We start from the raw sequence: 24605 nt of genomic DNA, 5'->3' as shown, positions 1-24605 counted from the left end.
GGCTGCACCAATTTGCAGTCCCACCAACAATGTAAAAGTGTACCCTTTTCCCCACATCCTCACCAGCACTTGTTGTTGTTTTACTTCAGAATGGCTGCCAATCTTATTGGAGTGAGATGGTATCTTAGGGTGGTTTTGATTTGCATTTCTCTGACTGCTAGAGATGGTGAGCATTTTTTCAAGTACTTGTTGATTGATTGTATGTCCTCCTCTGAGAAGTGTCTGTTCATGTCCTTGGCCCATTTGTTGATTGGGTTATTTGGTTTTTTATTGTTTAATTTTTTTATTTTTTTTGTATACTCTGGATATTAGGGCTGTATCTGAAGTGTGAGGAGTAAAGATTTGTTCCCAGGATGTAGGCTCCCTATTTGCCTCTCTTATTGTTTCTTTTGCTGAGAAAAATCTTTTTAGTTTGAGTAAGTCCCATTTGTTGATTCTAGTTATTAACTCTTGTGCTATGGATGTCGTATTTTTTACCGTTAGAAACAAACTGAGGTAGAAATTAACACAGAACAAAAAGGGAACAAACAAAAACAAACCAAAAGACAAAGTCCTGAAAATGGTTAAGAAAACAAGTTAAAGGGGTACAGGTAGAGATCTCTGTAGTGCTTCCTTGTCTCGTGATGTCCATGGAGCCAAGGAGTCCTGATGAAAGAAGAGCGGTTATGAGAACAAGAAAAGGGCTTGAGCACAACACTCGGACAGATAAACACAAGACAAATAGCTGGCAAACAGACACTGGACAAATGACAAACAGCAAGAAGACGCTGGAGAAACAGCAGAACATACACAAGAAAAGCAACAATCGCTGAGGTCACACAGGGAGACCACTAATGGGGCAGAGACCACGTCTCATCCTGCCGCAAGACAGATGAGGCCTCCAAGGGAGGCCTTTAGTGGGCCCCAGATACAGACAGATGAGGTCACACAGGGAGACATCCAGGGAGAGAGTGACAAAGTCTGTCCCAGGGAAGGTGTAAGCGACTGCTTCCAATCTGACCTTTTCCCCCAGAAGAGTCGACTCACCACAACTGACAGGCCGGCAAGAGGCTTTTCAGAGCATCCTAGGATGGATTGGAGTCATCCTTGGAGTGAGGCTGAGGAATGTCTCTCAGGAGCTACCCTCTACTCCGGGGTGGAGGTCCAAAAGCCCGTCTTTGGAGGCAAATTTGGTGTGAGGGTAGGAAAGAAATGGATCCAGGACGAGCCTCCAAATGTTATACTTCAAGCTTCATCCCAGTGTTTTTATAAACTGACTTCCAGACCACTCACGTATAATTGAATCAAGACTTTATTGAGGCACACCAGTGGCAGCTGACCAAAACATAAAACTGTTCCCCTGATCAGTCCTGCACAATTGCGAGGGCACTCCTTATAAGTCTGAAAACCACAAAAGGGATGTTCAGGAGTTCTATCCAATGCAAGCAAGACAGGTTACAGAAACGTGACAGTGCAATCAAGCAGAGGGAAGCCTAACCAATCACAATTAGCCCAGTCACCCCAGTTACAGAAACAGAGTTCTGTTACCCTAGTTACAGAAACAATACCTCATTAGGTAGTTCCATGTTCTTAAAGGTTTATATAGCAAAAGGAAAAGAACATCTTGCTCCAGTCATGACTCTTCTACTTGACATGGTTGTTTTACAGGATGAAGTCATAAAACAAAATTAAGTCACATTTGCTCCTACTATCACATTTCCCACTGGTTTTAGTAGGTTTGAAGTCAATCTTGCACATCATTAGGTTTAAGTCCAGGTGTTCTTTTTTTACTATCACATACTAAACATTTCTTTAATAAAGAAAGCTTGTTTAACAAACTTTTGGAACTGTGGAGACCTCCACGTTTATGTAGACAAAATCTCTTTTCCTTTGGACTTTAGAATGTTGGTCCAGTGGTATTTATTAAAAAAGCCATCACTGTGTCTGAGGATGAAGAATGGAAGAGAATAAGAACACTGCTGTCTCCAACGTTGACCAGTGGAAAACTCAAGGAGGTCATAAAATAGTAAGGGTTTTCATTTAAAACTTAAAGGATTAATCTGGGTATGGGTAGAAAGTGAGATAGATAGTAGTCCCTTTCAAAGGGATAGTCCTCTGAATTTTAACTTCCTGAAAATATTCTTTTGTCTTTATGTTTTAGAAGAGATATAGTAAGATTCATTATAGATGTCTCACACTTCTTCATCCTGTGAAAGCCATAGCCTTGGGAACTGAGTCTCCTCACTTAACTATGGACAGTGTTGTGTTTTGTGCATAGATGTTTCCCATCATTAACCAGTAGGGAGATGTGTTGGTGAGAAACATGAGACTGGAATCAGAGAAGGGCAAGTTTATCAACTTGAAAGAGTAAGTAGCAGGGCAGCTCTGGCATTCCGAGCTCCACCAGGAGCCCCTCCAACTGCCTGCCACAGAACCGAATTCCAAATGTTGAGCTTGTACAATGAACAGATAAAATCAAAGGTTTGGAGTCACAAATTCAACTGTTCATTCAAAAAGGAGCTGCTCCAAGAAGGAGACAGGGCAGCTGGGGGAGAAAGGATGTCTCCTGTATCCACCAAGGTTTGTTTGGCTGCTATTTGTGACTTTGGATATACTATAAGACAAAATACTGTCAATGTCAAGATCACCTTTTGTGAGTCCTCTATTAAGACTCAGTTATTCCTCCCTTGTCCTTATGAAGCTCAGTTTGTACACAACTATTATCATTCACATTCTATTTGTGCTACTGTGGTGTGTCTGATTATGAATCTTATCTCTGTGTAGGTGAGCTTCTTGAGATCAGAGGTGAGTTTAACTCACCTCACTGTCCATATCACTCCTGGAACAAGGGACATACCTCATTTGCAACTGATAAAAGCCTCATAGTAAGTGTGAAGGGATCATGGACTCATCTGATAGTCCAGCAGATAACTGTGTGTGTGTGGCTCTCTGCTTGTCTTGCCTGGGTATGTAGACTTACTCCTACATCTTGCTGCATGTGTAGTGGAAGGATTGGGAAGAGGCACTGATTTTATCTTTCCATATTTTTCTCTATTCAGCATCTTCGGGACCTATATCATGGATGTGATTACTGAGACATCATTTGGAGTGATAATCAATTCCCTCAACGACCCACAAGATACCTTGTGGAGAAAGTCAAGAAGCTCTTAAATTTTAATTTCTTTGACCCTTTGCTTCTCTCAATAAGTATGTGGACTACCATGTTATTTCTTCCCTCTCTCTATTTAAATAAGATGATTATTGATACATAATTAATAATCTTTTAATTACCCCACTTAATTATACAATTAAATTGTTTTCAGTACAAAGATATACTCAGCCATCACTAGTGACCATTTATTAACTCAGAAGCAGGCTACCATTTAATTATCACCTCTCTATTCTATGTATATTGTTATTCTATGCATAAGCAACCATGGGTCTATTTTCTGACTATACATTTGCTGATACTGTGAATTTTCTTTTTTTTTTTTTTTTTTGAGAGAGAGAGAGAGAGAGAGAGAGAGAGAGAGAGTTTTTTAATATTTATTTTTTAGTTTTCAGTGGACAAAACATCTTTATTTTATGTGGTGCTGAGGATCAAACCCAACACCCCACATATGCCACGTGAGTACATTACCGCTTGAGCCACATCTCCAGCCCCTGTGAATTTTGTATTAATGAATCCTACAATATGTGGCTTTGCATGTCTGACTTCTTTCATTTATCATTGTATTTTCAAATTCTTTCATCCTGAAGCATGTGTGAGTACTTCATTTCTTTTTTTAAAGAAATATTTATTTATTTGTTCTAATGAATTATAGATGACAGCAGAATGCATTCCTCTACATAAAACACAAATGGAGCACAACTTTTCACTTCTGTCCTTGTAGATGAAGTAGATTCACACCATTTGTGCCATCATACATGTTTCTAGGGTAATGATGTCCATCTCATTCCACCATCAATCCTACACCCATCTCTCCTCCATTTCCCTTGCCCTATCCAAAGTACCTCCATTCCTCAGATGACCCCCACCCACCCATTATGGATCAGCATCAATTTATGAGAGAAACATTTGACTTTTTGTGTTTGGGAATTGGCTTACTTCACTTAGCATGTTATTCTCCAACTCTATCCATTTATCTGAAAATTCCATGATTTTACTCTCTTTTAATGCTGAATAATATTCCATTGTGTATGTGTACCACATTTTACTTATCCACTAATCTTTTGATGGGCATCTAGGTTGGTTCTACAGTGTAGCTATTGTGAATTGTGCTGCTATAAACACTGATGTGGCTGCATCACTGTAGTATGCTGATTTTTAATCCTATGGGTATAAACCAAGAAGTGGGATAGCTGGGTCAAATGGTGGTTCCATTCCAACTTCTCTGAGGAATCTTCATACTGCTTTCCAAAGTGGTTGCACCAATTTGCAGTCCCACCAGCAATGTAAGTGCCTTTCCCCTCACATTCACACCAACATATAATTCTGCTTGTATTCTTCATAATTGCTATTCTGACTGGAGTTAGATTAAATCTTAGAGTAGTTTTGATTTGCATTTCTCTAATTACTACACATATTGAACATTTTTTTATATATTTGTTTATCAATTGTATATCTTCTTCTGAGAAATGTCTGTTCAATTCCTTAGCCCAATTATTTATAGGGTTATTTCCTGGTGTGTGTGTGTGTGTGTGTGTGTGTGTGTGTGTGTGTATGTGTGTGTGTGTGTGTGTGTGTGTGTGTTTGTGTGTGTGTGTGTGTTTGATGTTAAGTTATTTGAGTTCTTTATATATCCTGGAGATTAGTGCTCTATATGATGTGCATGTTGTCAAAATTTGCTCCCATTTTTTAGGCTCTCTCTTCACTTTATTGATTGATTCTTTTGTTGATAAGAAGTTTTTCAGTTTGAATCCATCGCATTTATTGTTTATTGATTTTATTTCTTGCATTTTAGGAGTCTTGTTAAGGAAGTCAGAGTCTAATCTGACATAATGAAAGTTTGAACCTACTTTTTCTTCTATTATGTTCAGGATCTCTGGCCTAATTCCTAGGTCCTTGATTCACTGTGAGTTAAGTTTTCTGCATGGTGAGAGGTATGGACTTAATTTCATTTTTCTACATATGGATTTCCAGTTTTCCCAGAACCATTTGTTTTAGAAGATTTTTTTTCCAGTGAATATATTTGGCACCTTTGTCTAGTATGAGATAACTATATTTGTGTAGGTTTGTCTCTGTATCTTCTGTTCTGTCCCATTGGTCTATGAGTCTGTTTTGGTGCAAATATGAATTTCCAGTTTTTCCAGCACCATTTGTTGAATAGGCTCTTTTCTCCAGTGGATGTTTTTGGCACCTTTGTCTAGTATGATATAACCATATTTATGTGAATTTGTCTCTGTGTCCTGTATTCTTTACCATTAGTCTACAAGTCTATTTTCATGCAGATACCATGCTGTTTTTGTTACTATAGCTCTGTAGTATAGTTTAAGGTCTGGTGTAGTGATAATACTTCCTGCTTTCTTTCTTGCTAAGAATTGCTAGCTATTCTGGGTCTCTTATTTTTCCAAATACATTTTATGATTGCCTTTTCTATTACTATGAAGAATGTCATTGGGATTTTATTGGGAATTACATTAAATTCATATAACACTTTTGGTAGTATAAATTTGCCAGAATTTAATTGAGACTTTTTGCATCTATGTTCATTAAAGATATTGGTCTGAAATTTTCTTTTGTTGATGTGTCTTTGGCTGGTTTTGGAATCAGAGTGATTGAATGAGTTTGGAAATGTTCCCTATTTTGCTATCATGGAATAATTTAAGGAGTATTGGCATTAGGTCTTCTTTGAAGGTCTTGTGAGAATCTGACTGGTAGAGCTCTTTTTTGTATGTAGGCTTTTGATGGTGTCTTCTATTTTCTTGATTGAAATTGATCTGTTTAACTTGTGTGTATTAGCTTGATTCAGTTTGTGTAGATCATGACTCTAGAATTTTTTCTATGTCTTTGATATTTTGTATTTAATTGGAGTATAAATTTTTTAAATAGTTTTTTAATTATCTTCTGTATTTCAGATGTGTCCATCATGATATTTCCTTTTTTTAAACACAGATTTTAGAAATTTAAGTTTTTTCTCTCTTTATTAGTGTGGCTAAGGGTTTATGAATTTTATTTATTTTTTCAAAGAACAACTTTGTGTTTTGTCAATTTTTTCAATTTTTTTTTGTTTCAGTTTCCTTGATTTCAGCTCTGATTTTAATAATTTTCTGTCTTCTACTACTTTTGGTGTTGATTATTCTATTTTGGGGGGCTATGAGATGTAATTTTAGGTCTTTTATTTATTGACTTTTTCTTCTTTGAAGAAATGAACTCCATACAATGAACTTTCCTCTTAGTACCATCTTCATAGTGTCCCAGAGATTTCAATATGTTGTATCAGTGGTCTCATTTACCTCTAAGAATTTTTTAATCTCCTCTCTGATGTTTTCTGCTATCCATTACTCATGCAGTAGCATATTATTTAGTCCCCAGGTGTTGGAGTAGTTTTTGTTTTTCATTTTATCATTAATTTTTAATTTCATTCCATTATAGTCAAATGGCATGCAGGATAGTATCTCTATTTATATTTGCTAAGAGTTGCTTTGTGACATAATATATGATCTATTTTAGAGAAGGATCCATGTGCTGCTGAGAAGAAAGTGTATTCACTCATTGATGGATGAAATATTCTCTATATGTCTGTTAAGTCTAATTTATTGATTATATTATTGAGTTCTATAGTTTCTTTGTTCAGCTTTTGTTTGGAAGGTCTATCCAGTGGTGAATGTGTTGTGTTAAAGTCACCCAGTATTATTGTACTGTGGTCTATTTTACTCTTGAAATTGAGAAGAGTTTGATGAATGTAGATGGCCATTACATTTGGCCTTTCTTGTTAGCCCATAATTCATTGTTTGGTGCATACGTATATATAATTGTTATTTCTTGTTGATGAATGTTTTTTTAAGCAGTATAAAGTGTCCTTCTTTATTCCTTATGATTAACTTTGTCTTGATGTCTACTTTATTTGTTATGATAATGGAAACGTGTGCTTGTTTACACAGTCCATGTGAGTAGTATATTTATTTCCAACCGTTCACCTTCAGTTTGTAGATGTCTTTTCCTATGAGATAAGCCTCTTGAAGCCAGCATATTCTTGGTTTTTTAAAATATCCAATCTGCCAGACTATGTCTTTTGATTGATGAGTTTAGGCCATTAACATTCAGGGTTATTATTGAAACATGGTTCATATTTCCAGTCATTTTGCTTTATTTTTGGTTTTTAACTTGACTTAGTTTCTCCTTTGATTGGCTTTTCCTTTAGTGTACTTCCTCAATTTGCTTATTTTCATTTTTGTTTTTCATTTTTTTCTTCGTGAAATATTTAGCTAAGGATATTCTGTAGTCCAGGCTTTCTAGTTGTAAATTCTTTTAATTATTGTTTATTATGAAAAGTTTTCACTTTATCATGAAATCAAAAGCTTAATTTTGCTGGATATAAGATTCTTGATTGGCATCCATTTTCTTTCAGAGTTTGGTTTATGTTGTTCCTGGACACTTTAGCTTTGAAGGTCTGGGTTTAGAAATCTGCAGAGATCCTAATTGATTTCCTCCTATATGTAATCTGATTCATTTATTTTGTGGCTTTTAAATTTCTTTCTTTATTCTGTTTTTTAGGCATTTTCATTGTTATGTGCCTTGGTGTAGAATCTGTCGTGATTTTGTACACTTGGTGTCCTGTAAGCCTTTTGTATTTGATTTTCCAATTCATTATTCAGGTTTGGAAAAGTTACTGATATTATTTCATTGAATAAATTGTTCATTCCTTTGTTTTGGAAGTCTATGCCTTCTTCTATCTCAATAATTATTACATTTGGCCTTTTTATACTTCATGAACATTCTGCTCATGGTTTCTTACCATCTTCAATGTGTGGTCAACTTTACTTTCAAGATTATATATTTTGTCTTCATTGTATGACGTCCTATCTTTCAAGTGATCTAGACTGTTGGTGATGATTTCTACTGAGTTTTTAATTTGCTTTATTGTTTCCTTCATCTCAATGATTTCTTTTCCTTTTTTTTGGTAGAATATCTCCTTATTGAAGTAATTATTTGCTTCCTGTATTTGGCTGTGTAGCTCTTTATTTAAATGACCTTTTGTTGCCTGTGTTTGCTTTCTTATATCATCCTTTATTTCATAGAACATTTTAATTACATACATCCTGAACTCCTCTTGAACATCTCTTTTGCTGTGCTGGCCTTTGGTTCTAGTAATGTGTCTTCATTTGTTTTGGGCACTTTCTTCCCTTGTTTTTTTTTCACATTGTTTGTGTGTCTTTCCCTTTAGCAGTGTAGATATAAGGTATTACAGTTTTTACCAATAGACTTATAGTGTCCCTGCAGAATTCCATGACCTCTCCTTTAAGGAGGAGATCAATATTAACATATCCCAATGTAAACAATATGCAGGTTTAATTAAATAAAATAGCTTCTATTGAGATGCTTACAGTTTTGTCACAACAGACAGAAATGGTGCGTTTGATTATTATTAACAATGTAAACAGTAGGTTGCAAAATGACCTACAGTTTATAATGGTGGACAAAGAGAGAATGGGGGGGCGGGTTTAGGATGAGATGTTAAGGTGGTAGAAGATGAGGATACAGAGTTATTAGATCTTAGGAAGCATAAAATAGGAATCAAAAGATGTTGGCTAGTAGCAGGAGAAAAGAGAGAAAGAGACTTTGGGGAGATAGATAAGTGGGAAGAGAGAGAGAGAGAGAGAGAGATAGAGAGAGAGAGATAGAGAAGAGAACAACAAATTATTTTGTTGAGATTTTGCATCCATAATTAAAAGATATATCAGTTTGTGGTTCTCCTGTGTTATCTTTGTGTTAAATTTTAGGATTACATTAACATGGGTATTTTAGGATCTTTTAAAAGTGTTCACTGTATTCTATATTTAGAAAATACTAGGTATTTCTATGAATATTTATAAAGAGGTAAAGAATTGTTATTAGTTTTTTAAATGTTTGGTAGAATTTTCCATGGAACATCTGGACCTGAGCTTCACTTTGTAGAAAAGTTCTTAATTTCTAATTTAGTCTCATCACATTATGTATGTCAATATATATTTTGTATTACTTTTTGTGTCAGTTTCTGTTGTTTGTGTCTTTTTAGGAATTTTTCTATTTAATTTATGTAATTTGTATAATTGTTATGATAATCTTATTGTTACAACATCTTTATAATTCTTTCTATGTTTATAATGTCAGTATTTCCCCAGTTTTCATTTTGAATGCTACTAACTGTAGCCTTTCTATTTCTGGGTCAGTGTAGCTATTGTTTTGTGAATTTTGTTGTTTTTTTTTTTTTTCAAAGAATTGCATTTGTTTTCATTAATTTCTTCTATTGATTTTATTTTTTATTTCATTAGTTTCCACTTTGGTTCTTAATATTTTTTTCCTTCTGTTTCCTTTAAGTTTAATTTGCTTTTCTTTTTTTCATGATTTATTATGTAAAGTTTGATCATTCATTTGCAATCTTTGTTTCTATTTAATAAATAAGAATTTCCCTCTGAGCAATGATGGCTTTTTCTCCATTCCATAAGTTTGATATATTATGCCTCCTTTTTTTCCTTTCAATACTTTATCTATTTCACTATATTTCTCCTTTCATCCAATGTTTATTTAGGTATATATTGATCAATTTGCCCATACTTTGAGTTTCCCAATTTTCTATCTAATAATGCCTTCTGGATTTCTCCTGTGGGCTTGAGAAACACATGTTCTGTTGGTCCCATCCTGACTGCTCTTTCTTGAAGAGCATGATTAACTGCAGCCTCAGACTGAAGCCTAGTTTTACCCAAAGACACTCTATTCCAGTACATAAAAGAGAAAGGGATCAGTGTTTTCATCTTGCTCCCTTGGTCACTCCACAGAGGCAGAAGGGGCCACTGATCTCACTGGTATGGTGGTGGCCCTATATATGACATCCTCTTGCTCAGCCAGTGGCCTGGAGCTCAATCAGTGGTACCAAAAGAAAGAGTTCCTCTTTAGGATCCCTTGTGACTTCCACTTTTCTGATTGGAAGAAAAGATGTAATTGCTCAAGGTAAATTTTACATTTTTCACTGAAGTGTCCTTTGTTTTTTCTTTCCCCTGCAGTAATATTTCCATTTCTTACTCTAATTTATGAGGCAATAAATATCTATCTGTTTTCAAAGGATGTCACAAATTTTTTTAAGGAAAGCTATAAAGAGAATGAAAGAAAGTCGCCTTCAAAAGACACAACAGGTAAAATCTGGTTGTGGTTACAGAGAAGCTTTGATCATTTATTTGCTCATGAGTGTATGACTTCTATACTTCTTTGTATATTTTTAAAAGGTAGATGCAGAACTCTTGATTGAGAGTAGTAGAGAGTTTTCATTTGGGGAGAATAAAGAATTTAGCACCTGGTAATTGAGAAACAAGAATGAATTAGAGAGGGAACTTAATTAGAGTAAGATATATTCCATGCATTTATAAGTATGTCAAAATGGACTCTACTCTCACATAACTAAAAATAACTAATAAAAAAGACTTAAATAAATAAAATTATATATTCCAAATACTGAAAAAAATAATGAATCAGAGAGAAAGCATTTACAATTAAATATTGGGCATGGAATTTAGTTTCTCAAGGCATAAATATTGCTGTTAGAAAAAGTCCCAAATGCTCTAAAAAGAGTCCTTGTCATTGTTGAGTAGAATGTAAATTAGGACAGCCTTTATGGAAAACTGTGAGAAGGGCCCTCAGAAATCAAATACAAACCCACCACATGATCCAGCAGTCTCACTACTAGGTGTATAATCACAAGAAATAAAATCAGTATGTCAAAGAGACATCTGCACTCCCATGTTTATTGCAGCACTATGTTAAAATTGTTCTTATTAATTGAGCCTAATAGATTTTGAAAACATCCACCATCAGGAAATGATAAATGTGCAATTAAAGATGTGTCTAAACTGACATAAACATCAAACAGCATATACATACATCAAAGTAATCAGGTACATTTTTAATATGTATAGCTTAATGTTTTTATATATCAGTTGAAATGATTTTTTAAATAGAGGAAAAATGTTTTATCATATACCTTCTCTTCAACAGGTAAAATTTCACCATAAAAACTATTTTTCTGGTGCTTTAATTTTATCAGATTTTATATGCTCAAGAATCTTTGCATTTCCAAACCTCTCACTTTACAAACTCTCCACAGAAGGCATCCTCAGGCTAGCCGGTACTGTCTGGCCCCTCATGGAGCAGGCATGGGGTTCTTTAGGTGAAGGTTATTCCTCATGTCTGAAAAGGCCAGCACAAGGATGTGTGCAGGCCAGGGAGCCAGGATGAGCCCTCCAGGTGTCAGTGCAAAGTTCATAGCTTCAAGCATTGTGGGATCATTCAAGAGCTTGCCAAAAATCTGATGATGAGCTCTAAAAATGGTAGGAGATTAATCTGTGGCATTTTTGGTGAAGAATTAAGGTAGTAAAACAAAATATTGAAGTCCAGAACTTCTCCCTAAGCAAACAAATACAACAGGAGAAAAATCCAGCCACTCTGGCCAGGAGGCTGTGTTCAGAATCCACAGGAGCTCACAAGTAGGGAGAGCAAAGGCCAGTAGCTATTGGACACCACAGCCAGTTTTCACTCAGGGAAATGTCTTACTCTCCAAAGTTTGTATATGGATGCTTTTCTTCACTGGTGACTTAGGAAACTCCAACTGGACTTTTGTACTTGAAGAAGTCATAGCCTCAGAAGGGAAGATAAGTTATTTACTCTTAATTTATTTCTGACTTCATACTTAACCTTCTATCTTTGAAATGTCTCTGTTTTTAGCATCGGGTGAATTTTCTTCAGTTCATGATAAATTCTCAGAATTCCAAAGATGTGGAGTCTCATAAAAGTAAACAAGGTTGCTACTTCATACTGATGGGAAACTCAGAGAGAAGGATTGTTCTGGAAATGTGCAGGAGATTTTCCAGGAAGAAGAGTATTTCTATCTAGTTGCAGAAAGTGCATGCTTCCATATCATATACAGTAGCCTGAACAACTTTCTGGAGAAGTACACCTAGAGCCATGTTCAAATGTTGAAGCTGATATAAACAAGTATTTCTTTCACTAGCATGGTATTTTTATTCAACTTATTTTCTTACTATTTTTATTTTGATGCTCAATTTTTCCATATTTGTCCACTGGAATCCCTTTCATATAGTCTCCTGAGTCCTCTATTATTTTTGTCATCTTTTTAATGATTGTTTTAAAAGTAGCTTCTGTTTTTTCTAGCCATAGCAATATTGAACTGAAAACATACAGGTTCTCCATGTAGTCATGAATTCACTGCTGCACTCCTAATATCCACCACCATAGAGTTATATTTATCACAGTTCAGGAACCTGTATTTACATACTTCTATCATGCACATTCCATAGATTTCCTTAGGGTTTGCTCTTGGTCTTGTACATTCTACATCATGTAACCACATTATAGCAGTATACAGTGTATTCTGTGCCCTTTTTATTTATTTTTTAAGTATTTTCTTGCTTTCTTATTTAAGATATTCTAGGTTTCTGCTCTGTTTCTCATGACAGTTTTGTTTTTTGTTTTTGTTTTTGCAATTAATGGAATTTAGAAATCAAAATTTGTGATCATCTTGTGAATTTTTGCTTTTAGATATTCTCAGTAGACAACACTATTAACATGAAATACTTCTAAATACATCACATCCAGTGATATAAACTATTTTTCTCTCTCCTTCATATTTTTTTCTAATTTATTGCTAATTTCTGTAATACTAAAATACTTCCATTGCAGTTCTAATTTGAGGTAGCTATTGCCTTGACAACCATCTGAAGAAAGTCCTGAATGTTGAGCAATTAATTCTAGAGATGAGGACTGGACTTACTACAGCCTTCCAGTATACATATTTTTTAAAAGATATTTTTATTTTTTAGTTGTAGGGGCACACAATACTTTATTTTATTTTTATGTGGTGCTGAGGACCAAATCTAGTGCCTCAACTTGTGCTAGCTGAGTACTCTACCACTGAGCTACAACCCCAGACCCAGTGTACATATATTTTTATGTTCACATGTAGATATTATCTATCTATTTATATATTTACTTATCTATCCATCTATCCACCCATCTATCTATCTTGTATGTATCTACTAAGTTCTATTCAGCATCCTGTGATGAAGGAAACAGTCTGTAGTTTAACTCTTTAATAAAATAACCACCAAACACATGTGCCTTCTTAGCACTTGACATGTGGCTAGTGCCACTGAGGAACTGTTTAAAATTTAAACATTCACATGTGGCTAATAGCTACGAATGCAAACAGCCGAGATCCAAACCTTGACATTTTTTGGTGCAGGGGAGAGGGTTACCTGGAATTGAACTCAGGTGCACTAAACCATTGAGCCACATCCCCAGCCCTAATTTGGATTTTATTTAGAGACAGGGTCTCACTGAGTTGCATAGTGCCTTGCTGTTGCTTATATTGGCTTTGAACTAATGATCTTCTTACCTCAGCCTCCCACTGGAATTACCAGTGTGTGCCACTGCACCTGGCCTGAACCTTGACTTTATAGTCCTATTTCATGGGGTTCATACTCACTGGGATAAAAGATTTGATAATTAAATGTTCTCATGACATCATCATAGAAACCATCATTAATAAATCTGAAATCTGCAGACCTTTCAAACACTTGTTTTGCATGTTCTTTTTTATTTATCTTGAATTGCATGTTTTGCACGGGGACCCTGTTTATTTCAGGGCCCAGGTATCTAAAAGTTCATATTGATCATACTGCGTATCTTAGATAGAAATGGTATCTCTTGAAATTACCTATCTTTGGTGGTGCTGAGAATGGCACGGTTAGTAGCCAAGTCCAAGAGTGGTATAGATCTCAGGAAAACTGGATTAAAAAGTTTTCCTTTGTCTCTCCTATCAGATAGACACGAAAGTGAAAACCACTCTGAGAATGCCTCTGAATTGCTTTTCCATGGTCCTGCCTAGTGATCGGTGGGTTTTAATGGGATTTCTCTTCTTCTAAATTCTGATGTTTTGATTTGTTGGATTTACCTAAGTTCTGTTTCCTCTTCCTTTAGCCCTGTCTGACCTGGAGCTTGTGGCCCAATCAATTATCTTCATTTTTGCTGGCTATGAGACCACTAGCAGTGCTTTTTCCTTCATTTTGTATGAATTGGCCACCCATCCTGATGTCCAGACCAAACTGCAGCAGGAGATTAAAGCACCTTTGCCCAATAAGGTGAGAAAATTGTACCTGGAGAGTGAGGAAAGAGGCAGAGCCTCAACAAGACTGCCTCCTCATCACTTCCTAGGAGACTTTGTCCAAAATATAGTCACTAATTCTTTTTACCAGCTCTATTTGGAAGGATCTGAAGAGACAAATGAAAGAGAAAACAGTATTTTGGGAAAAATGCTATTCCCAAAACTACAAGTAATTTTTAAAAGAGTGTAGTTTCAGTTGTATCCATTACCAGTTACCATGATGATACCTAGGAAGTGTGAGCATGTGTCACTCCAGTGTCCAGATCATTGTCTCTGCTGAGCTATGGCATGAGCTCCTGCCTAGCTGTCTGCTGAGTGAGCCTGGGCTTGGTGAGCAGGCCGACTCTGCTCTGATCCACACATCTTCACACTCTAATCATGTATTAGAGAGAAGCAGCCAAGGGATGAGTCAGGTTTTCTGGCTCCTTAACCAAACACTTTACTTTTACCTTGTGTCCTCTCCAATGTCACACCAGGCATTAGCCACATGTTCCTGCTGTCCTCACACCTCTACCTAAACCGGGAGTCTATTGTATATGAAGACACCTGGTCTCTGGGGCTGGCATGGCTTGTTTGGCTGTGAAGTAGACACAAAGCCTCTTCTTCGGAGCTCACAATGAAGCCCTGAAGAACAACCAGGAGACTGGTCCAGCAACAAGGGGTGGGGCTGAGAGTGGCTTTCTGTCTTCCTTAGAATGTTCTCTGAAACTGAAATTGTGTGACATGGTGCCATCGAATCTTAGCCTTCTTTTGGTGGTACTGAGATGGAAGTTACCAGTTTCTCCAAACATTTTTTTACATAAAGTAGTGTTATCTCTAAGTTTCATATATATACTCAAAGCAGGATTATTCAAGAAAAAACTTATATATAATGGGTTATTTCCTCTTTTTTATTTCCTTGAAAAATAGACATGTGACTTTTCTAGAGAAAGGTAACAGTGACTTTCACATATTTTGCCTCAGTGTAATTGTCATATTCTATTAGTTACTTTTCCTCGCATGAGGAAAAGTAGTACATGATGATGCTGAGGATATTATACACTGAATTTAGGATATTCCCAAAAATCTCTTATGTACATAACTACTCTGCACTTCTCAATGGGCCTTGGACATGGTTGTCAAATGTACATGATTGTTATTACAATGCTTAGTCAATTATAAGCACTACTCTCTTTCTCCATTCTGTTATCTTTGGGACTTCCTAACACTTTAATAAAACTATGTATATTGAGTTTAAAGTTAGTTCCAAACATGAATTTCCAAAAATCTTTTTTTTTTCTCTTCAGGAACCTGCTACCTATGATACCATGTTACAGATGGAGTACCTGAACATGGTGGTGAATGAAACTCTCAGGTTGTACCCAATTGCTGGCAGACTTGAGAGGCTCTGTAAGAAAGACGTTGAAATCAATGGAGTTCCCATTAGGAAGGGGACAGTGGTGATGATATCAAGCTATGTTCTTCATCGAGACCCAGAGCATTGGCCAGAGCCTGAGGAGTTCTGCCGTGAAAGGTACAGGGCCTCCGGGAAAGAGAACCACCCTGGGCTAGGGTTGTCCAAGCATGTTCTTGTATTTTTTATCATAGATGACATACAGGTAGCTACGTAATTATTTTCATATATGTCTTTGTATTTAAGCAGTTTTCCTGTTATAAATATAACACTTTTTTGAAAAATGATATAAATTTGTCTCTATTCATTATCCTAAATTCTTTTTTTAAAAAAAAATTTAAATTGATTTTTTAAAAATAAATGACAATGAAATGCATTACAATTCTTAGTAAACATATATAACACAATTTCTCATATCTCTGTTTGTTATAAAGTATGTTGACACCAATTCTGTCTTCATACCTGTACTTTGGATAATAATGTTCATCACATTTTACCATCCTTGCTAGTCCCCTGCACCCTCCCTTTCCCTTCCAGCCTTCTGCCCTATCTAGAGTTCGTCTATTCCTCCCCATGTTACCCCTCCCTACCCGACTATGAGTAAGCCTCATTTTATCAAAGAAACATTCAGCATTTGTTTTTGTTTTTTTTTTTTTTTTGAAATTGGCTAACTTCACATAGCATTATCTTCTCCAGCACCATTCATTTACCTGCAAATGCCATGATTTTATTCTCTTTTAATGCTGAGTAAAATTTTATTGTGTATATATTCCACATTTTTTAATCCATTTATCTACTGAAGGGCATCTAGGTTGGCTCCACAATTTATCTATTGTGAATTGTACTGCTATAAACATTGATGTGGCTGTGTTCCTGTAGCATGCTGTTTTTAAGCCTTTTAGGTATAAACCAAGGAGAGGGATATCTTGGTAAAATGGTGGTTCCAATTCCAGATTTCCAAGGAATCTCCATACTGCTTTCCATATTGGCTGCACCAGTTTACAGTCCCACCAACAATGTATGAGTGTACTATTTTCCCCCATATCCTTGACAACACTTATAATGGCATCATAATAGCTGCCATTCTGACTGGAGTGAGATGATATCTTAGAGTAGTTTTGATTTGCATTTCTCTAATTGCTAAAGATGATGAGAATTTTTTCATATATTTGTTGATTGGTTGTATATCCTCTTCTGTGAAGTGTCTGTTAAGGTTCTTGGGCCATTTATTGCTTGAGTTATTTGTTTTTTTGATGCTTCACTTTTGAGATATTTATATACCCTAGAGATTGATGTTCTATCTAATGTGCAAGGGGTAAAAATCTGGTATCGCTATACTGCCTGATTCACACTTCCTGCTTAGAATTTCTTTTGATATTCTGGGTCTTTTATTTTTCCATATGAATTTCATGATTGATTTATCTATTTCTACAAGAAATGTCGTTGGGACTTTGATTAGCATTGCATTAAACCTATAGAGAACTTTTGGTAATATCACCATTTTGATGATGTTAGTTCTGCCTATCCATGAATAGGGTATATTTATCCATCTTCTAAGATCTTCTTCTACTTCTCTCTTTAGGGTTCTGTAGTTTTCATTGTATAAATCTTTCACGTCTTTTGTTAGGTTGATTCCCAAGTATTTTATTTATTTTTTTTTGAGGATATTGTGAATGGAGTGTTATTCCTCATTTAATTTTCAGAAGTTTTGTCACTGATATACAGAAATGCCTTTGATTTATGCGTGTTGATTTTATATCCTGCCACTTTGCTGAATTCATTTATTATTTCTAGTAGTTTCTTTGTACACCCTTTTGGGTCTTCTAGGTATAGAATCATGTCTTCCACAAATAGTGATAATTTAAGTTCTTTCTTCCCCTATTTTTATACCTTTAATTTCTTTCATCTAATTGCTCTGGCCAGTGTTTCGAGAACTATATTGAATAGAAGTGGTGAGAGAGGGCATCCCTGTCTTTTTCCAGATTTTAGAGGAAATGCCTTCAATTTTTCTCTATTCAGAATGATGCTAGCCTGAGGCTTAGCATAGATAGCTTTTATAATGTCAAGGTAAGTTCCTGTTATCCCTAGTTTTGCTAATGTTTAGAACATAAAGGGATGCTGTCCTTTATCAAATGCTTTTTCTGCGTCTATGGAGATGATCTTATGGTTCTTATCTTTAAGTCTATTGATGTGGTGAATAACATTTATTGATTTCCATATACTGAACTATCTTTGCATATCAGGGATGAATCCTACTTGATCATGGTGCACATTTTTTTGATGTGTTTTTGTATCCAATTTGCCAGAATTTTATTAAGGATTTTTGCATTTGGTTCATTAGTGATATTGGTCTGTAGTTTTCTTTCTGTGAGGTGTCTTTGTCTGGTTTTAGAATCAGGGTGATGTTGGCCTCATAGAATGAATTTGGAAGATCTCCCTATTTTTCTATTTCCTGAAATAACTTGAAAATTATTGGTATTAATTCTTCTTTAAAGGTTTTGTAAAACTCTACTGTATACCCATCCAGTCCTGGGCTTTGCTTGGTTGGTAGTCTTTTGATTGCTTCTTCTATTTCATCCATTGATATTGGTCTGTTCAAATTGTGTGTATCCTCCTGACTCAGTATGGGCAAATCATATGACTTAAGAAATCTATCGATGTCTTCACTATCTTCTATTTTATTGGAATATAGGTTTTCAAAATAATTTCTAATTGTCTTCTGTATTTCTGTAGCATCTGTTGTGATATTGCCATTTTCATCCTATATGTTAGTAATTTGAGTTCTCTCTCTTCTTCTCTTCATTAGCATAACTAAGAATCTATCAATGTTATTTATTTTTTCTAAGAACCAACTTTTAGTTTTGTTAATTTTTTCAATAGTTTTTTTGGTTTCAATTTTGTTGATATCCACTGATTTTAATTATTTCTTGCCTTCTGCTACATTTGCAGTTGTTTTGCTTTTCCTTTTCTAGGGTGTTGAGATGAAGTGTGAGCTCATTTATTTGTTGGTTTTTTTTTTTTTTTTTTGAGGAATGACCTCCAGGTGATGAATTTCCCTCTTAAAACTGCTTTCATTGTGTCCCATAGATTCCGATATGTTGTGTCTGTATTTTCATTTATCTCTAAGAATTTTTGATTACCTCCTTTATGTCTTCTGTAACCCATTGATCATTCAGTAACATATTGTTCATTTTCCATGTGATGTCGGATTTTTACTTCTTTCTTTTATCATTGATTTTCAGTTTCATTCCATTATGATCAGATAAAATGCATGGAATCATCTCCGCCCCTTTATTTTTACTGAGGGTTGCCCTATAGCATAATACATGGTCTATTTTTGAGAAAGATATATGTGCTGCTGAGAAAAAAGTATATCCACTTGATGATGATTTATATATTCTATATATGTCAGTTAAGTCTAGATTATTGATTGTGATATTGAGTTCTATAGTTTGTTTACTCAACTTTTGTTTGGAGGATCTGTCCAATGGTGAGAGAGGTGTGTTGAAGTCACCCATAGTTATTGTGTTGTGCTCTATTTGATTCTTGAACTTGAGGAGAATTTATCTTATGAACATGCCAGCACCATTATTTGGTGCATAAATGTTGATAATTGTTATATCTTGTTGTTTAATGGTTCCTTTTAACAGTATATAATGTCCTTCATTATCTCTTTTGATTAACTTAGTCTTGAAGTCGATTTTATTCAATATGAGGATGGCCACTCCTGCTTGCTTACGAGGACCATGTGCATGGTATATTTTTTCCCAACCTTTCACTTTCAGCCTGTGTATATCTTTTCCAATCAGATGTGTCTCCTGGAGGCAGTATATTGTTGGTTTTGTTTTTTTAATCCATGTTACCAGCCTATGTCACTTTATTGGAGAGTTTAAGCCATTAACGTTTAGAGTTACTATTGATATATAGTTTGTACTTAAAGCCATGTTTGATTATTTATCTTTTTTTTTAAATTTAGTTTGTTTCTCCATGATTAGCTTTCTTCTGTTCTGTGTCTCTTTTTACTGAGGCACTTCGCACTGATGGTTTTGGTTATTGTTTTTCATTTCTTTCTCATGTAATGTTTTGTTCAATATGCTGTGCAATGCTGGTTTTCTGGCTGCGGATTTTTAACTTTTGTTTATCATGAAAGATTTTTATTTCGTTGTCATACCTGAAGCTTAACTTTTCTGGATACAGAATTCTTGGTTGGCATCCATTGTCTTTCAGTTTTTTATATACATTGTTCTAGGATCTTCTTGCTTTCAGCGTCTGTGATTAAAAATCCGTTGTTAACCTTATTGGTTTACCCCTGAATATAATCTGCCTCCTTTCTCTTGTAGCTTTTATTATTTTCTCTTCGTTCTGTATATTGGATATCTTTATAACAATGTGTCTTGGCATTGGTCTACTGTGATTTTGTATGCTCAATGTCCTGTATGCATAGATAATTTGTATATTCATTTTTTTATATCTGGAATGTTTTCTGTAATTATTTCATTCAGCAGGTTACTCATTCCCTTGTTTTGAATCTCTATACCTTCCTCTATCCTGATGACTCTGAAGATTGATATTTTATGTTATCCCATATCTCTTGGATATTTTTCTCGTGATTTATAACCAGCCTTTCTGAGTTGGCTAAACTCTTTTCAAGATGATACATTTTGTCTTCATTATCTGACGTTCTGGCTTCTACTTGCTGAATTCTGTTAGTGATACTCTCATTTGAGTTTTTAATTTGGTTTATAGTTTCCTTCATTTCTAGAATTATTCTTTGATTTTTTTAATAATCTCTCTCTCCTGATACAGATGCTTAACTTCTTCTTTTATCTCTTTATGTAATTCATTTTCAATGTGTTCTTTCACTGTTTGAATTTTCTGTCTCATATCCTCTTTAAGGTTGCATTCCATCTCTCTAAGGTATTCCTTGAGTTTTTTATTTGACCATTTTTCTGATGACTTTAGTTCCTCCCGAATATTTAGGCTGTCCTTCATTGTTTGTACTCCTTTTCTTCCTTGCTTTTTTATGCTGCTCATGTTACTTCTTATTCTGTTTGACTGCTGAGTTACTGTTTACTCCTATAAATTTCTTTGAAGCTTGGGAGGAAAGGTATTAGAAGGGAAGGGAAGAACTCACTAAAGAGAATAAGAGTAAGCAGGTAGAATTCAAGAAAGGGGGAATAAGAAAATTGAAAAGAAATAAAAAGGCAAAAGAAAAAATAGAAAAGAAAAAATTAAAAATTTTATAAAAAAATAAAAATTTAAATTTAAAAAAAAAATTAAAAAAAAATTTTAAAAATTTAGAAAACAACAAAAAAATTAAAATTAAAAAAACTCAAATTAAAAAAATATATATAAATACAGTCTTAAAGTTTGATTAAGTTCCCTTCCAGTAGGTGGAGCTGTGCTCACCGGGCCAAGCTACTCCTCTCAATATGCGGGAATCAATCACTGTGCAGCAGTTCTCCTCCCAGACTGGGCGAGTCTCTAATCCTGAGTGTCTAGGGCCTCCTCTTGTGTTTAGTCACTTCCCTACATTTCCTCTAGCCAGGCCTCTCTCACCGGTGACGCTCAACACAATACTGGCTACACGCCAGGTCTCCTGTTTCCGGGAGCCCTGTTTTCATTAATGACTGGGCACACTCTCCCTGTTTGCCATTCCCTCAGACCCTAAGTTTGTAAAGCTTGGGGCTGAGAACCCTCAGCGAATTTTGCTTGCCCTCTGGTAGCCACGCCTCGGTAGCTGGTGCAAGAGACCTCAGTTGTCAGCACTGATGGGAGCAGTAGCCGGGAGTTCTGCCCCATGGGTCCCGGCCACTCCTGATTCCCTTGGTATGGCTCTCATGCTCACGGGAGAGCTGTGTGGAAAGGGAAGGCTAGGGGATTATAGACCTGTTGCCGCTGGTTTCAATAAAGTTATCTCCTCCGCTGCATTCTGGTGACATCAGTTCTCTGCCATGGTGATATCCCATGCAAATGGTGACAGTTTGTTTCCTTTGCTGGGTGACCAATGCAAAGGGTGGGTCTTGACTCTCTCCCAAGCCCCATTTCAATCCTGTGGCCGCTGCCTATGAAGGCTCGGTTGGCATTAACCTCTGTAAGATAAGAAGGGCTGACCAGTTGTTTCAGCGGGATCGTTTAGTGCTGAGTCACAGCAGTTTGTCTGTGAGAAGCAAGCAAACAGGAGCTTGAATTCAGCCGATCCAGGCTTGGTGTGTGTTCTGAGAAGCCCAGACTGTTCACCCCAAATCCACATCAGCTCAGCATTGCCCAGTGATCCTGAGCAAACAGCATTTAGACGGTTTACGACTCCCTATGCCCGCGCAGGTGAAGAGGTCAGAGACTTGATCTCTTCGTGCCCGCTGCCATGTTGTTTACCATGTTTTGTTTCCTTTACTGTCTCAATTCACCATAATTTACTTTGAAACAGCATTTATCTCATCTCAAAAAGACTAAAAGATCCTATAGAATAAAGGGGAGAAAGGTGGAAAAATTCCTATAGGCTAAGGAAGAAAAAGGTAGAAAAACTCTATAGCTTAACAATTTTCACAGCAAAACCACAGCTGGATTTCAATGACCAGCCCAGAAATCATTTTTTACACTATTGATTGGGGGTGTCTAAGGCACAAACTGAAACAAGTATCTGTTGTGGTTTTAATATTTTGTTGACTTCTTATCTATTGTGAAACCAGGTTCAGTAAGAATAACAAGGACAGCATCAATCCTTACGTGTACATGCCCTTTGAAAATGGCCCCCAAAACTGCATCGGCATGAGGTTTTCTCTCATGAACATAAAACTTGCTTTTGTCAAAGTAATGCAGACCTTCTCTTTCCAAATTTGTAAGGAAACACAGGTCAGTAGCTTTTCATATAAATAATATTTTATTTAAAGATTTTTTTCCAAATAGAGGGGCAGAGTCACAGAAAAATTTATTCTCATTCATCATTTAATTCTTACATCTATAGTCCAGTGAGTCTCTTTTGCACCATCTTTGAGATTTAGAGTTCTTCAACATGGGGGCTCTAAATCTATGGCTTTATGAAGACCAAAGTGTAAAAAACATATGGACTCAATGCAGATTCGTGTGACATGTGTATGTGTGAACTGTGAACTTGAGCACAGTGTAAATTCAGCTCCAAGTCTCGTGTAGAGACCCTGTGCACAGTCATGAGGTGTGGTGATAGCAGGGTTCTGATGTTTGAGATAATCTTTCCTCACCAGAACTTACAGAACCTCCTTGTCTCAGGCCTTGTAAAGGATAAATGTTTGTGAAATAATTTTCAGATAAATAATTTTACTATGCAATCATGATACACTTTAGGGAATGAGTAGGATGAATTCAAAGTAGATGATACTATAAGTAGTTTTTTTGTTTGTGGAGAATCACTGGGCTTAATGTATCTTCTCTACCTTGCTGCTTTGGTTCTTGGTGTTTCATTCATTGCTTTTCCATGTGCTTTTCTATAGTTACAGATTCCCCTGAAATTAACCAATCAAGGACTTCTTCAACCTGAAAAGCCCATTATTCTGAAGGCTGTTTGCAGAGATGAAACAGTAAGTGTAGCCTGAACTTTCCTAAGGACTTGTGCATTGTTGTCCTCAGAGCCTGGGACCCAGAACATCAGAGAACAAAAATGTGTTTTGTGAAGAAAACTCAAAATGAATATAGACTCTATATTCCTCAATTGATGAATGATAAGAGATGCTGGAACTTTGCTGAGCTTGCTCAGGGTCTGTGCAAAGTATTATGTATTTTCTGATGGAAAGGAGGTGCCCACTTCAGTTCCAGATGTGAAGATTCACTCTTTCTGTGTCTAATGGGCTCTCTCTTCTCACTGCCAGTTAATACTGGCAGCTCCCCCTTAGCTCTGATTAGAGAATCAACAATTATCACCAAATTTGTCAGTAATTTTTAATGAAAATTAGGGAGGTTGTGGTGGCTTTTGTAGTGACATTGATATATGATGTGTTCTTTGAAATATGTTTTGATAAATTTTATAATGAGAAAGTCAATAAACATATTTTATAGAAGTTTATCTGAAGCCTTTATGTCCATTTAAGGGGATATATAGTACTGAATTAGTGAGAGTCAAAATTCAATCTTTTGATCATCACAATCAGTTAATACATGGAGCTTTTTCAGCAATTCAAATTAAATAGCAAGATGGAGTTAATCCACTGTGAGTTTCCCCACTGCTAAAAAAGAATATTTATAGTGGCCTTGTGTCATTTTTGAAGCACAAAATTTGTAACACTCTACTGACATAGTTATTACTATATCTCTAGCTTAGATTTCATACTCCCATCCTATCTTCCTTGTTAATTCTGGAAAGCAAGAAACAAATTTGTAGTCCATCTTCAACTCCTAATTTGATAACAAGCACAAGGAGCATTGAATTAGAAAGTGGTTGATAGTCAATTGTTTCTATAGCAGTGCTCCTCAGATTCACCTGGTATCATGAGCTACACAGGATTTTTCCATTTTCTGTCCTGTTCCTTCTGTTCTTTCCCTTTACTTCCCCTTCCCTTCTTGAATACTTCACCCCTAATGCCATTAGATGCAGTCCAGCAATGTGAGGGAACACTTTGTGATGGAGGAGGAAATAATGGTGGCTTAAAGTCAGATATGAGATACAATTGGGAAGGTTCACTCAGAAGGGACATCCTGCCTAGTATGGAAGCATAAGCAACTTGAGATGGGCTCCACAGACAGAGGTTGCCTGTCATAAATACTCATTGACAAAATAGGGTAAAAAACACCTAGGTGAGCTAATGAGCATGTGTGGTATTAGAATAGGATGAATTGAATTTAGTTGTATAAAGAGAGCTTATTTAAATAAGTAAACACATCAAGGATAATTA

At 35.8% G+C, this 24605-nt stretch overlaps 1 protein-coding gene and 1 pseudogene across 4 annotated transcripts in view; both read left to right on the top strand.

The window, feature by feature from the left end:
- LOC101975009 (cytochrome P450 3A9-like) overlaps positions 1-23312 on the top strand; it is a 35401-nt pseudogene extending 12089 nt beyond the window's left edge.
- The window catches only part of LOC101972073 (cytochrome P450 3A9), a 373151-nt gene that overhangs the window by 293659 nt on the left and 54887 nt on the right, over positions 1-24605 (top strand). The gene's annotated exons all lie outside the window — the stretch shown is intronic.

The sequence above is a fragment of the Ictidomys tridecemlineatus genome, chromosome 10, assembly GCF_052094955.1.
Source record: "Ictidomys tridecemlineatus isolate mIctTri1 chromosome 10, mIctTri1.hap1, whole genome shotgun sequence".
Taxonomy (NCBI): Eukaryota; Metazoa; Chordata; class Mammalia; order Rodentia; family Sciuridae; genus Ictidomys; species Ictidomys tridecemlineatus.
The sequence above is the reverse complement of the archived record's forward strand: the minus strand, read 5'-3'. Positions and strand labels throughout refer to the sequence as shown.